Source organism: Acinonyx jubatus, chromosome B2, assembly GCF_027475565.1.
Source record: "Acinonyx jubatus isolate Ajub_Pintada_27869175 chromosome B2, VMU_Ajub_asm_v1.0, whole genome shotgun sequence".
Lineage (NCBI taxonomy): Eukaryota > Metazoa > Chordata > Mammalia > Carnivora > Felidae > Acinonyx > Acinonyx jubatus.
Window position 1 is genome coordinate 11,341,790 of NC_069385.1, and position 13,925 is coordinate 11,355,714.

The window sequence follows — 13,925 nt, forward strand, 5'->3', positions numbered from 1 at the left end:
TGGCTGAGAAAAGCTAAACTGCAGATAATGTATTCAGCATAAATTATTGCTAACCTTAGCTGGAATAGCACAGGCTTTTGGTCCTCTTCAGATATGGAGCCAATGGGGAATTGTCTGGCTGCAACGTTTCCTTCTGCATCTTACGGTTCCATCAAATTCCAAATCTTGGGGACATCTGATATTCCTCAAAGACATTAAATCTATAGAACTGGGGCCTGAATCATACGCTAGGAAGTGTAATTCACAGTTTGTTTTGTGAGTGTGAGCTATCAGTAACATTTTAAACGTCTAATTACATTTTTCGTTTAAGAATTCATTCTTGTATAATTCGCGACGTAAGCTATGCAACACGCTTATGTTACAAGACGCAGATGTTTTCCTTAAGTGTTTTTACACCGACGTCTATGAGACGGAGCAAAACACCAAATGCATATTGTTACAAACTTAAAGTTCTGGTGACACAAGTCTTATTATTTGGTCTGGCCCACCCATTAGGCTGTGTTGGTCAGGTGTGTTCCGAGTGGTAATAAAATCTCCCGCCTGCCCAAACTATATATTCTTCACCAGGCTGTTTCGGAGAAATCTTCCCACCTTATTTGCTTTTAAGTTCCCTATGGATAGATTTTTACCCCCAAAGTATGGTTGCTCAAGTCAGCAAGCAACCTTATCAAGGGATTTTGCACCAACCAGTTGAAACCATGTGTGTTTTGTCCTACAAAAACCAAGGCTCCCGTGGCTCCACATTATACTCGTTGAGAACAGATGCCAGAAGGCAAGTATTGCCCACCAGTCATACCGTGGAGTTGGCGAATGTTGATCATGATCATGTGGAAAAAAATTATCTAGTTTTTAAATTGAAAATGTAATACTCCAAAGCGATAAAAAATAAATCAAGCAGTGCAAAAGGGTATACAGCGAAAATAGATTCCCTTCCCACCAGATCCCAATCTCTAATTCTGTTTCCCATGGGCAACCACTCTTCCCACGTTCTTACGAATCTTTTCTGAAATAGTCTGTGCATCGACAAGGTTTATACGTATGCCTCTCCTTATTTTAAAAACACCCACAGGGTGTCCTACCTGTAGCAGTTAGCATCTTATTCATTCCACTTACCGGTTTATCTTGGTGAGGTTCCAGATCATCCGTACGATTATTTTCATGGCTGCACAGTAATCTACTCTTGGGAAGCACCATACTTCATTTTAACCCATCCCTACGGCTGGACATTTGGCCAGTATTAAAAATAGTGGAAACAGGTGTGGATATCGATCTAGAGCATAAATGACTTGAAGCAGATTTGTATTATCAGAGGAGATCTACACTTGACTTTTCAGAGACATTGAAAAATTGTCTCCCCCAAAAGATCACACAGTGTGAGATTGTAAGAAAAGTAGACTCTTGTCGCTGGAGGAGGATACGTGCAGAAACTCGTGCGTCCCCAGGTCTCAGAATAACAACAGCTGAGTGAGGAGGCTAGGGTGAGCAAGGCTCACTCATTGGTTGCCTGGCTCTACCCCTCATGTCGGTCTTGCAGCACATGTGATTTAAGGTCCTATAAAATGCTTCCCACATATTGTCTTCTTAAATCCTCAAGGCACACCTATGAAGCAGATATTATTATCTCATTATAAATCACTACACGGCACTGATATTGGGGATCAATCAAAAATAAAAGAAAATGTGATTGTTCAACGTGTGCTTGCCAAGAGTGTCTTTGTAATTGAAATAGTGCACGCTGCTTACAAAGACTATTCTAGGATCTCTGTGAAGCGTAAGTAAATTCCATCATTATGTGTCTCTGTAATACTTGAAATCAAAGGATTAAAAGCGGCACACTTGTCTTTTAGTGCTATTTGAGGATGTGATAGACACAAGAGTGTTTGAGTTGAAGCCACTTAGGTTACAGTTCGGGCTCAATACAAATTTGTGACCTATTCAATTCCCTTTATTTAAAGATAGCAGAGCGTATTCGAACAAGAAGAACAAAATGCACGATTAATTCCAAAGTCTGTACGAAAAGACTCTATCCAGCGGGGCTTCCTATTTACTTATTTGGTGAGTTATTAGGAACAATTCATATCAAATTAGAATAACTGAATATCGAAAAGTCTAAAATGCACCGCGTTAACAACGAATGTATGAAAACTCCTGCCATGCGTGGATGTGTACTGTGCATCATGAGGATGAGAGGTCAGGAAATGCTTAATGGAAATATTGCATAACCTTTGAAATCCTCCCGGGGACCCCCAAAATCACACAATGCCTTCATTGCCACAAAAGGCACCTATCAATTTGCTTGCTTATTATCTGAGACACGTAAGTCACGGGCCTTGTGTACTCGTTCCTGCTTTATCTCTATGTGGGTTCTCATCCTGGACCACAGGCATGTGGATTGCTTACCCCACGCACGCTGGCTGGTCCATGACTGTCTGGCTGCCATTGTAGAGGTGACGCTGTATTATTTCCTGGTCGGGGGGGATGCATTTGAGAACCAGAACGTGTGGATTTGAATCTTGGCCAGTCATTATCTGTGTCTCTGGGCTTCAGTTTCCTCTTCTGTAAAATGGGATCTTGGCATAAACAATCTCACAGGGTTTTGGCAAATGTTAAATGAATTCATTATGTAGAGCTCTCAGAGCTCAGGCCCATCACTTAAAACAGGTTGTTTAAAAAGCCAGCTGTTGTTATTATTTTATGCTATCCCTTTTATGTTCAAAGCACTGTACTCAGTACTGTGAGGTAAACAAAAATTTAAGAATGGGAACATCCTTGTCATCTGTTTGCTCATTATGTAATGATGAGAACAAACCACACGTTAGGAGGGAATAAGGAAAGGACTTAACCTAAATAATAAAAGACTTGAAGTTTTCACCATGGGGAAAAGGGCATCCAAATAGAAGCTAAGTGCCTGGGCGCATGTAACTCACACATTTAGCTAGTCATTACTGGCTACCTGTGATTATGTGCCAGGTAACGCATTAAGTACGATGATACTCGTTAAAAAAAAAAAAAAAAGTAGGTCCCCGCCTACATGGGGCTTATCATTGAGACGACCAAACTGAGTGATGTGTTTGTGCCTCTGTCAAGAAAGGAGGTCCAAGAGGAAGAGGTGCATACCATACTTGGCTTTGTGCGTTATTGTATATGGCTGTGATATAATGGTTGATTTATAAAAAGTGAAATAAGGATCACAGTTTGTCACAGAGCAAGCCGATAGCAGTGGAGCCGGTTAACTGTCAGGAATAATTTCAAGTGAAATGGAAGAGACTGAAATTTTCATGTATTTTTTAAAACGGAGAAGAATATTGAAAACAATCTTAACCTAGACTAATTTTATTATTTATTTATTTATTTTTAAATTTTTTAAATTTTTTTATTATTTTTTATTTTTTTCAATACATGAAATTTATTGTCAAATTGGTTTCCATACAACACCCAGTGCTCATCCCAAAAGGCGCCCTCCTCAATACCCATCACCCACCCTCCCCTCACTCCCACCCCCCATCAACCCTTAGTTTGTTCTCAGTTTTTAAGAGTCTCTTATGCTTTGGTTCTCTCCAACCTAGACTAATTTTATATGTCAGTAGCTCAAATCACATTTGGAATGATTTCTTTTAGGGTGTGCTTGTGCTTTTCTTCTTCTACTTACATCATTCGTTCAACAAACACTATGGAGTCTCTCCTGTCACAGGTAGAACAGGTAACGGGAAACAGCATTGACGTAGATAGAATCTTTGCTCTTTTTAAATTTTGTTTGTTTATATATTTTTTTAATTTATTTTTTGAGAGACAGGGACAGAGCATGAGCTGGGGGGCGGGGTGGGGGACAGAGAGAGACGGGGAGTCACAGATTCCGAAGCAGTCTCAGGCTGCGAGCTGCCAGCACAGAGCCCGACGTGGGGCTCTAACTCATGAACCACGGGATCATGACCTGAGCTGAAGTCGGATGCTTAACTGACTGAGCCACCCAGGCGCCCCGATAATCTTTGTTCTTACCGGGTTTATGTGTTACTGAACCAAGTTAACATAACACTAAATAATCAAATAAATAAAGAAACCACCACACACAGTGTGCTCAGAGCTTAGGTATTCTACCTAAATGAACCAGTTGGATTCTCAAAGGTAGGTGTGGAGTTGATGGGATAACCAGCGCGTGGCGTAAAGAGTAGGAAAGATCTGCGGTTCACGGGGGGCAGCGGGTATGATGACGGTTAAGATGAAGGGTCAGCTCTAACCAGCGGTTTGTATGAGAGTAGGTACAACACCATGGTCAAGATGAGGAAGGGAGGCTTTCTTCCCCTCCAGATTGTGCCATCCACTTTGGAGTATAGAATGGCGAGAGAGAGTGAGAGTGAGAGAGAGAGAGAGAGAGAGAGAGAGAAATGAAAACTGGGGCCATCGTGGTGGGTGTGCTGGCTGGTTGTGTGGTTGTTCAATTATTGCTCTCAGCTCCAGACCCACCCTTTGTGCTTTGCTTGTAAGTGGAGTGAAGAATGGGCACGAGGAAGGACCATCAGGCTTTGCTGTCGGCTTCCCAATTTGCTGCTGCTCCTTTGACTTTCCCACCCAAAGGCATTTGAGTCCAGGACCAGCATTCTGGCCCACAGAGCATTTCTAAGGGTGGCTGCAGCTTCTTGTTGCCTTGAGAAGAACTACAAGTCAAGTTAGTGTGAGATATTTGCTCCGGGGAGGAACTGTTAGTCCTAGAAGGACTCAGAACTGGCTGGAATCAACCATTTGCCCTCGATTCAGGGCCACGTGTGGGCTGCTGGAATGTGAGCAGTCTCCACGCCTGCCTGTCTTGTGGTTAGGGAATGGGAAGCGTTTTCATATTTCGGATTTTATTTTAATTGTGGCTCAGCGACAGAAGGCCCGGGAGGGCTTTTGACCACCATGGGTAGAGATCGAGGAGCACAAAGCCAGAAGGAAACCCTTTTGTGAAACACTGGAAAACTATTCCCCAGCGGGATCCAATGGCAGAGTGATCTGGAAGAAACTTATTTAGAGTTCTTTCCGATTATCCGCTTTTCTAGGCAAGGAAACATTTGTCTTCTTGTTCAGTGAGTGCCCACCCAATGAATATATCATTAACTAAGAAGCCCAACGCACATCGAATGATGCTGACGTTTTATGTCTAGAGCTAATGGCAATCTTAATATGACAACCCTCTGTGGCATCCAGGGGTACCCCGCACGGCAGCACCCTCAAGATTTCGCAAACAAGCAGCAGAGGTCTCTGAAAGTTTGCCGTTATAATCAAGAGTTTATGGTTGCTTGCATTTGAAACAAAAATGTTTTCAGGCTGCGGGGATTAGCTTGGGCGTGCCAGTGACCTATTTTGTAACGCCGAGCTTACATCCAAGACCCTCCCAGGAATCGTGAGTCATGTGAGTGGAGCAGGAGACTAAAAACATGAAACAATTCCAGAAACAACTTCAAGTTTCAGATAAATTATAACGTAATTTGGTGTGTCTTTGAAGATGAAAGTTGTCGAAGGTTTTTATTGCGACCCGTTGCGCTTTTTAAAGTCGTTAGAAACGAATCAAAGATTCTAGCTTTTTTTGGCTGATAATAATAGACCGCTCATAAAAGTGCCGGCAGAGAGGGGGTCAGCAGGTGGAGAGGTGCAGGCAGATAGAGGTGTGGAGTCCGGGCATGCGGCAGGACTTCTTGGGCCGGGAGTTCTTGTTCCTCCTAACCCGATGGGGCTGTATTTGTGTTCATTCCAAGAATTTCTGAGAAGTAAAGATCCAACAGTCACAACGCATGAAGCCCACGTATCTACACAGAGTGAGTAAATAAAGATGCCTAAACTGCTCTCAAGTAAATCCTGAGGGATATTTTGGCTCAGTACATTTTTTTTTTTTGAGTAAATGGGAGAGATAATAAAGTGATTTCCAGGAGAGACACACAGAGAAATTTCCAAGGGGGGGGCGGGGGATGAGGCCAGGAGTCCCGGACTTCTCCACCTCAGGTCTGGGAGAGATGGCCCTAGTTCTTAGAGCAAGTCTTCTGTTGAAATGCCTGTCTCTAAGGCATGTATTTGTTCTTCTCGGTTAGACGCATAGGGGAATAAAATCACCCGAATGCAAAGTTCATATTTGCTCAAATAAGATTTTTTTTGCCACAAGGTAACTGAGCCGTGCGGTACCAAGAGACAGCAGGTGGAGACGAAACTTGCCATGTAGCTCATTGTACTAAGCTGCGGAGGAACCCTGCGTGCACAACACGCACCTCATCGGCTCCTGGGCCCCAGGTCACCTGTGCGCACCGTCCCAGGAGTGTGTACCACACTCTTCCCCTGCGTGTGCATGTTTTGGTGATCAGATTATTTAATACAATGATCTGGTTATAAAAGTTCAAGTAGTGAGCATAAAGGGAGGGTCTTAGGTATCGAGGGGAAACTGAAAATAACAAAATGCTTTAAAAGATACGAGAAGGGGAGAGGAGTAGGAGGGCCAAAGGAGTCCTCATTAGAGACAGTGCTGGAGGGAGAAAGAGGGAGAAAGGAAAGCCGAGGCCATCGTGGTGGGCGTGCTGGCTGGTTGTGTGGTTGTTAAACTATTGCTCTCAGCTCCAGACCCACCCTTTGTGCTTTGCTTGTGGAGCAAACTATGTTTTCACTTTGCCCTTTGGTGACTGCTCCTCGTTAGGCCCACACCAATCGAAGGTGCTAGAGAAAGATTTAAAGTCGGAAGAACGGCAGTTGGTTCCGGGCTCTGGTCCTCTTGCTGTCCTGGCACCTGGCCCGTTTTACCAGTTCAGAGGTACCAGTTCCTCCTGATCAGAGAGCTGAGTTCCAGCTCTGGCGAGGAGGGGGACCCTTCTCGAAGTTTCCGAGGCATCACCACCAGCCAGGCATCCCTCCTTCCTCTAGGACGAACAACCGTCTGGTCTCCCTGGGACTCTCTTGGTTTTAGCATGAAAAATCGGTGTCCCAGAGAAACTGGGATGGTTGGTCACCCTACTTCTCCTCAGAGGTCTGGTCCCACCAAGTGACGCTCCCACTTCATTTCTTTTTCCATCTCAGAAGATGCTTCCAGAAGTTGCCTGAGACTTCCCCCTTTGGCTTTTTAGTCATCCATCACCTGCTTCACCAATCCCTTGTATTAAATTCTCACTCTTAAAATAACTTGTGTGGTAGTTATCAGCTACTTTAAAGGTGTTTTAGAAGCACCTTCAGGGGACCGAAGATCATGGCTTAATGCCAAACCACAAATACAAATACAACAAACTAGCACTTTGTGTCACAAAAAGAGGGAACGGGCCCAATCCCAAAAGCTGGATTTCTAATTTAAGTCAGCACAGAAGTAAGAAGTATGGAACGTCGAGCCATGGCTATCCACCGTGGGTGTCGCAACATTTTGTCTTAAAAATTAGGATGGCCTTCTTCCAGCCCTTCCTCGTAATTCAGAAGCCAGACTAGCTCACCTACCTCCTTCCACTAAACAAAATTTATGCAATTTGTCAAGGAAATGTGTCAAATAATGCGTTATTTTAAAACATGTATTAAGAATCCAAGATGTTTACAACTCTGGTAGCATTTTAATTGTGCTATTGCTTCTCTTTCTTCTTTGTCTGCTTTGTCTGGTGTATCACTGAGGAGACATAAAAGGTCTGAGCGCCTGGCCCAGTCCTATTATCCCATAACCGTGTATCGTTTGGGGGGTTCCCAAGAAGAAGACCCTGAGGCCAGAATTCAAGTGCAAGTAATTTAATTGAAAGGTGGAGGAAATGCTGGAAAGGAGGCAGGGAAGAGAAGCCAGCTGACAAAGGTGTCTGGAGACAATTACAACTGTGGGCCATGGGCACATAGACCCCTTGGGGAAACGCAAGGAGCCAGTGTAAGACACGCTCTGAGTTATCCCACCTGAGGGGTAAGGGAGCTGGAGCCTTTACACCCCAACTCCTGTTGGATGTTGGTCAGAGCTGCTCCGGGGAGGCATTAATTCCCCAGCATCCCTGCATCCCTAGTCCTCTATGTGGGCAGGCAGAGAAGACTCTAGAGGCCAGACAGACCCGCGGCCAAAGGAACACAGTCGCGGGGCTTGTTGCGGGAAGTCTGGCCCACATGCAACCAAGGGATGAGCGTGAGGGGCTATGGTTGAGGCTCTTGGCAGCGTCTGCTGTCGTTAGTATTTTTATTGCATGAAATCCCATAACATGAAGAGACTTAGGAGCACATGTTCATTGTTATAGGAGAAATCCTGTAATTTGATTTGTCAACCCATAATCAATTCCTAGGGCTTGGGAACCTCTAATTCTTGTGTTGAGGGGCTCATTTCTACCAGATGCTAGATCCCTCTGGGGCATATTTAGAATCAGGGGCAGTGTTGGATGTGGGATCTTGGCTTTCCCAAATTTATCTTGCGAAATTTCCAAATACTAAATGATGGAAGATTTTAAAGGGGCGCAAGAGTTCTAAGAAATTTTAAACACTAGCGCGACTCCTTTCCTGTGTTCAGATGGGAAGATCGAGGAGAGAGAGGGGAGTGGAGAAAATGGAGAAATCGGACACGGGAGAGGATCAAGGGTGGCAACCCGGGTAAAAATAGAGTGGGCAGAGTGGAGCGGATAGGAAGGTGGCCTGTGAATCAAGAAAGACAAGTAAAGGGGGAAGACGGATGACTCGTGTTTTCACTAAATATTAAATCATAACTGGTTCACACAAATGAAAGAGACGCCAAGCCTACCTTCTGTCTTTCGGGAAGGTGTGGTAAATTTTGCATGCTAATTTACAGTCAGGAACAGGTGCCAGTGGGCATGAGGACAGTAGTCCCTGAAATCCGTGGATCGTCGTCTGTTGCACCCAAATTCCCATGCCAGGTTTCGTGGTCTCAGGCCACACGAGGTAAAATATATTTTGGTGGGATCTCTGAAATTGTAGTGTCAGTTTGGACAGGTCCCCAAAGCAGTACCCACGCCACCTAGCTTCTCCCCTCGGGGTGTCGTAAGAATACAACTTTCAGTAAGATCCAGCTGTTGTCTGCTTGCGGCCCGAACTCAAGTGGCACGGGGAGCCCTTTCAGTCCCGTGTCCCTGCTTGTACTCCAGAAACGTAACAAGGAGAGAACCAGGCAGCTAGTGTGTTTGGAAGAGGATTTGGAGAGGATTTGGAACCATTAGTAGTTGATGGCGTTTGTTATGGTTTTTCGTACCCTCCAAATCAGATAAAAGTATCACATCGTCTGTCCTGTTTGCCAAACCTGGGAGAAACTATTCGGGGGGAGCGTCTTGATGGGGACATTTACTACTGAGCAGTAATGGTAGCCATGAACTTTTCATAACGGAGTGAAAAAAAAAATCCTTTCCTTTCTTACTTGCAGACATCACCTAGGCGGTGCGATTTGACTTGTTTGTTTTTATTTATTACTTAGAGGTTCCCTGTGACAAATGCCGGGCCTTCAGGTTTAAGCAGACTTGATTTAACAACATCTCCAGATAAAATTCAAAACAGCTATAGAAGAAAACGAATTGACTTTACAGCCTGCTAGGATGTTGACAATGGCTCAGGACGTACACAACTCAGAAAAAAGAAAGGGGGGGGGGACTGAGGAAGGAATCCCCTTTTCAGAGACTGAGCACGTTGGTTTGGAGTAGATTATAAGTAAAATGTAATGACGTCCACGTAAGCTTCCATCGGTGATGATCAGGCACTGGAATGCTCGCACATGGGCTCATCTGAGCATTACTAATTCAGGACAGTTCTGTTTGTATGGAATTATTTGCATTTATGTTTTGCCCGAGTTCAAAAAGGGTACCCTCAGGTCTTGCTCAGAGCATGGGGGACTAAACACGCAGCTCTCATTAACAAGCCTGCGAAATGTGCAAGCCTGCTCCACTCCCTAAATGCTTTGCAGGAAGTGTTCCTTCTGCCAGCGTGCGGTCTACAGCAGCACCTTCCAGACTGGAAAGCTCAGCAGAGTGGTGTAGCACTGAGGAACAAGCCACCATATGGGAGGTCTGTCACCCAAAAGGTGGCTTGGGAGCCAGACGTTTCCTTGGGACCAAGCCAAACAAGGAAGTTCGGGCAGGTGAGAGCTGACCAGCGCCGTGCCCAAGTTCACCAGTTGGACTTTGCTCGAAGGGACCCTCTCACAGCTGACAGAGGGCCTTGGAACTCTTGGGTCCCCTTCGTGTGAACACGCGGCAGCTGTGGTGTGTCAGGAAGGAGTCCCCTTTGCCACAGAGATGATGCCACAGTTCAAAGCGTGGCCTTGAATGTCAGACAGATTTGGGTCCCCTGCTCACCAGCTGATTGACCTCGGGGATGCTGTTCTGCCCTTTGAAGCTTTGGTTTCCCCCACTGCAAGATGGGTATAAAAACATGACAACTTGCCTCATGGCTTGTGGCGAAGCATCTTAACATAAGAAATGTCTAGCGCACAGTAACCACTCAAGAAATTTTGGCTTTTTTTTTTTTTTTCCCTCAAACTCTCGGAGCCCAGGGATCAGTCCATTTGGGAAGCAATTTCCTCAGCACTTGCAGTTGCTATAAATCAATGGGCAGATTGCCTGCATTTGGGGTGGAAGGCAATTTAATTCCGGTGTCTCTACTGTTTGCTTTGTTTTGCTCTGAATTCAGGCCGTAAAAGGTAAGTTGGCATCAGCAGTCAGCTGTTGCCACCTACATCTGAATGCCAATGTCCTCTCATCTATTGACACAAGAAGAGAGTAAATAAGGTAATGTCCCCGGAATTTTCTTTACACTAAACGTGTAATTAGCCACTTACCCATGATGAGTAAAATTTAATTTCAGCTAAGTGAAAAGGAATGCTGATTAGATTTATTTTATTATCTGTTTACTTTCTGGGAAGAGGGCAGCTGGATAAAATATCGTCTTGACTCTACTTTTAATGTCCTGCAGTGCTTACCACTGAAACGTGCAGAAACTTGAAGCCACTGCACGCATAAATGCAAATATTCATTTTATTGGCATTTTCCTTCTTTTTATTAGTTGGAGTGGAGGTGAGCATGACCCCCTAGCTTCTGTCTCCCCCAGTGCAGAGGCGAGAGGGGCGGGAGGCAAGCCTGGGAGAGAGGCAGAGACAAGTTAGGGCAGGGCCAGCCCTGTACAACACTGCTTGAAGGGGCCTCTCTCCTCTGCTTTCACTGTTTCTCTCTTTCCGGTGACCTTGCCTCCCCTTTGGCAGCTCAGAGCCCCTGCCGGGGCCCCTTTCCTGGCCTCCCTTACCCCAGGATTCCTGGCTGTTCCTGAACCATTGTTCTCATAGCCCTATTTCATCAAGACCCCTCTTCCAAAGGCTCTCAGCGAACGGTTGTAAGGAAAGAAAGAGTATACATTTCTGCGAAGGTTTTTATTTTTTTATTTATTTTTATGCTTATTTAGTTTTTGAGAGAGACAGAGTACGAGTGGCGGAGGGGCAGAGAGAGAGGGAGACACAGGATTGGGAGCAAGCTCCAGGCTCTGAGCTGTCAGCACAGAGCCGGATGCGGGGCTCAAACACAGACCGTGAGATCATGACCTGAGCCGAAGTCGGATGCTCAACCGACTGAGCCACCTGGCGCCCCTCTGTGAAGGTTTTTGTAAATGATAGTAGCTTCATGGGCTTCCTTGCTGATGTCGTATTTTTGTGGAGTACACACTTTAAGACATCAGTATTTAAACCTTAGGGAATGAATCAGAAATGTTGGAGTTTCAGGAAGGACTTTCTAATTGCCCTTCAAAAAATTTTTTTAATGTTTACTTATTTGAGAGAGACAGAGAGAGACACACAGAGAGAGAACATGAGCAGGGGAGGGGCAGAGAGAGGTAGGGAGACAGAGAATCCAAGCAGTCTCTGGGCTGTCAGTGCAAAGCCTGATGTGGATCTTGAACCCATGAACCATGAGATCATGACCTGAGCCGGAGTCAGACGCTCAACCGACTGAGCCACCCAGGTGTCCCTCCTTTCAAATGTAACAAGAAAAACAAACGTGTCCATTTCTACAGTCTTAAGACACTCCTGTTAACCAGTATCAACCAGTTCCTAGAAAAAGAGACCGGAGAACATCCAGAGAGCAAGTCTATGAATTCCATCCCCTCGTTTCAGGGATAATTACGACATTGTTTACCATCGGGACTCCATAAGCTACACTTGATAGAATATCTCATTCTATTTTGTTTCAGGCTATGTGTAAATGTGGGGATGACAGATGACTTTTCCCCATCCTTCCTGTCTTTGTGGTTTCCCGGTCATAGAATTTGAATGAAAAGCTTTTGATCGTTGTATTTTTTTATTTGTTACTGAAATACTCTTTTGCTTACATTTAGGCAGCTCTGGGAATGGCCATTGGAAGAGCACACGTTAAATACTTTGGCTGGCACCATCATACTTCGGCCATCTGTCTAGGTTTCGAAGTACATGGCCTTCCTCGGGACCTCACTGGGGTGATACTTGGGGGGTGAGTGTGGAGCATCTGTGAGCATCTAGGTCTTGACACGACCCCATTAAGATGCTCTGGCCTCTGTTCTCACAATCTTAGCTGTTCACTTTAAACTGGGTGTCTAGGTGCCCTTTTCTTTATAAATGCTGTCAGCCCAGGTTGGCTTTGCCACAGCCTGACATGACTTTCTTTGGGTCTGATGATCTACTGGAGATGAAGGCAATTCTTCCTTTTAAAGCGGGCGGATTTTCAAACTGGGGTGTGCTTTGCAGAACTGCCATGAATCTGCCTATGGCTGTGACTTTGAAAAAAAAAAAAGCTACTTTAACCTTGAAAGTCATTGAGGACAGGAAGTGCGTGCTGGGGACGTCACCAGATGTGCCACTTTCCTGGCCCTGGATGGCCACTCTCTCCACTCATCCCCCTTGCTTCTGGACCGTGGAAGTCGGGGTCAAGGGGTAAAGGTATAGGATTGGAGGCAAGTGAGTGAAAGTCACGTGGTCAGCGAAAGGTGACTCCTTCCAAAGTGATAACCAGACTATTTACTCGAATGGGCAGCAGAAGCAATATTTGTATCTCCTTTTGAAAGACGGCTTACTGCTGAATTAAAATGATCTCAAACTTTGGGAATGGTGCTGTTGAACACGTGGAAGAGGCCCAAGAAACACTGTCCCCTCCCCTAAAGATACTGTATTTATTATTTTCTAATGTGCTGTCTCTTCCCAGTGTGGCTAGGGTTGAATTTTAAACTTGTCATCGTGTGCAGTTAAATGTGAAGGGGTGAAGTGTCAGAAGCATTCACCTGCTTCCCTCCTCCCCCTGCTCTCTGCTCTCCAGGCTTACCTTTTGAAAAGCGGATCAGCAATGGCTTATTTATTTAAGGAAGTGTTAGGGCTATTAATAAATGTTTTGGTAGCACCGTATGCTTTAATAGGGCTGAACAGTAAACAAATCTGTGCCAAAAGAAAAAAAGAACAAAATCTCCTTCCCCCCAGGAGTAGAAAACTTCCTTTTATTGGCCGTTGCCACCTGTTCTGATAGATGCATTTTGACTGTGGCTCCTCTGGTCTCTGTTACTTAGACAACGGACGCACCTGTTGTCCGTCTCTGGGGACGTGACGAGATGCTTCATACCCAGTCTTTGCTAGGACCGAGAGGGAAGGAGAACTTTGAGTGTGGGTCAGAGTTCCTGTCTTAGGAATTTCAATTCCTTCTGGTTCAAACACTGAGTAAATGAAGACGATAGGAGTTTTCCACCTATTGAATATTAGCTCAGGCGAGGTGTTTCAAATAAATGACTTTTCTATAGTTATTATCAGAATCTTTCTAAAGATATACACACTTACTTGCCTTTCATCATAAGGGATAAGGAACGGATCTTAACCTTTTAAAAATAATTTATTGTAATCACTGTGGCTGTCACCCAGCCTAGTGGCTGTATTTCAGGGTGACAATTCCAGGGACTCTTGTTGATGAAGGAGGGTAGAGAGGTCACCTTCAGAGAAACAAGGCGTCTTGCTAACTGTTTTTCTAAAGGCC

The 13,925-nt window shown here is 44.9% G+C and overlaps 1 long non-coding RNA gene across 3 annotated transcripts in view; it reads left to right on the forward strand.

Moving 5' to 3' along the window:
* The window catches only part of LOC113598613 (uncharacterized), a 283,338-nt gene that overhangs the window by 128,491 nt on the left and 140,922 nt on the right, over positions 1–13,925 (forward strand). For 2 of the 3 annotated variants that reach the window (XR_008298251.1, XR_008298252.1), the window contains one exon: positions 9,377–12,404. This is a non-coding gene — a long non-coding RNA (uncharacterized LOC113598613). The remainder of the gene's footprint in view (positions 1–9,376; positions 12,405–13,925) is intronic. The other variant, XR_008298250.1, reaches the window with a different exon arrangement.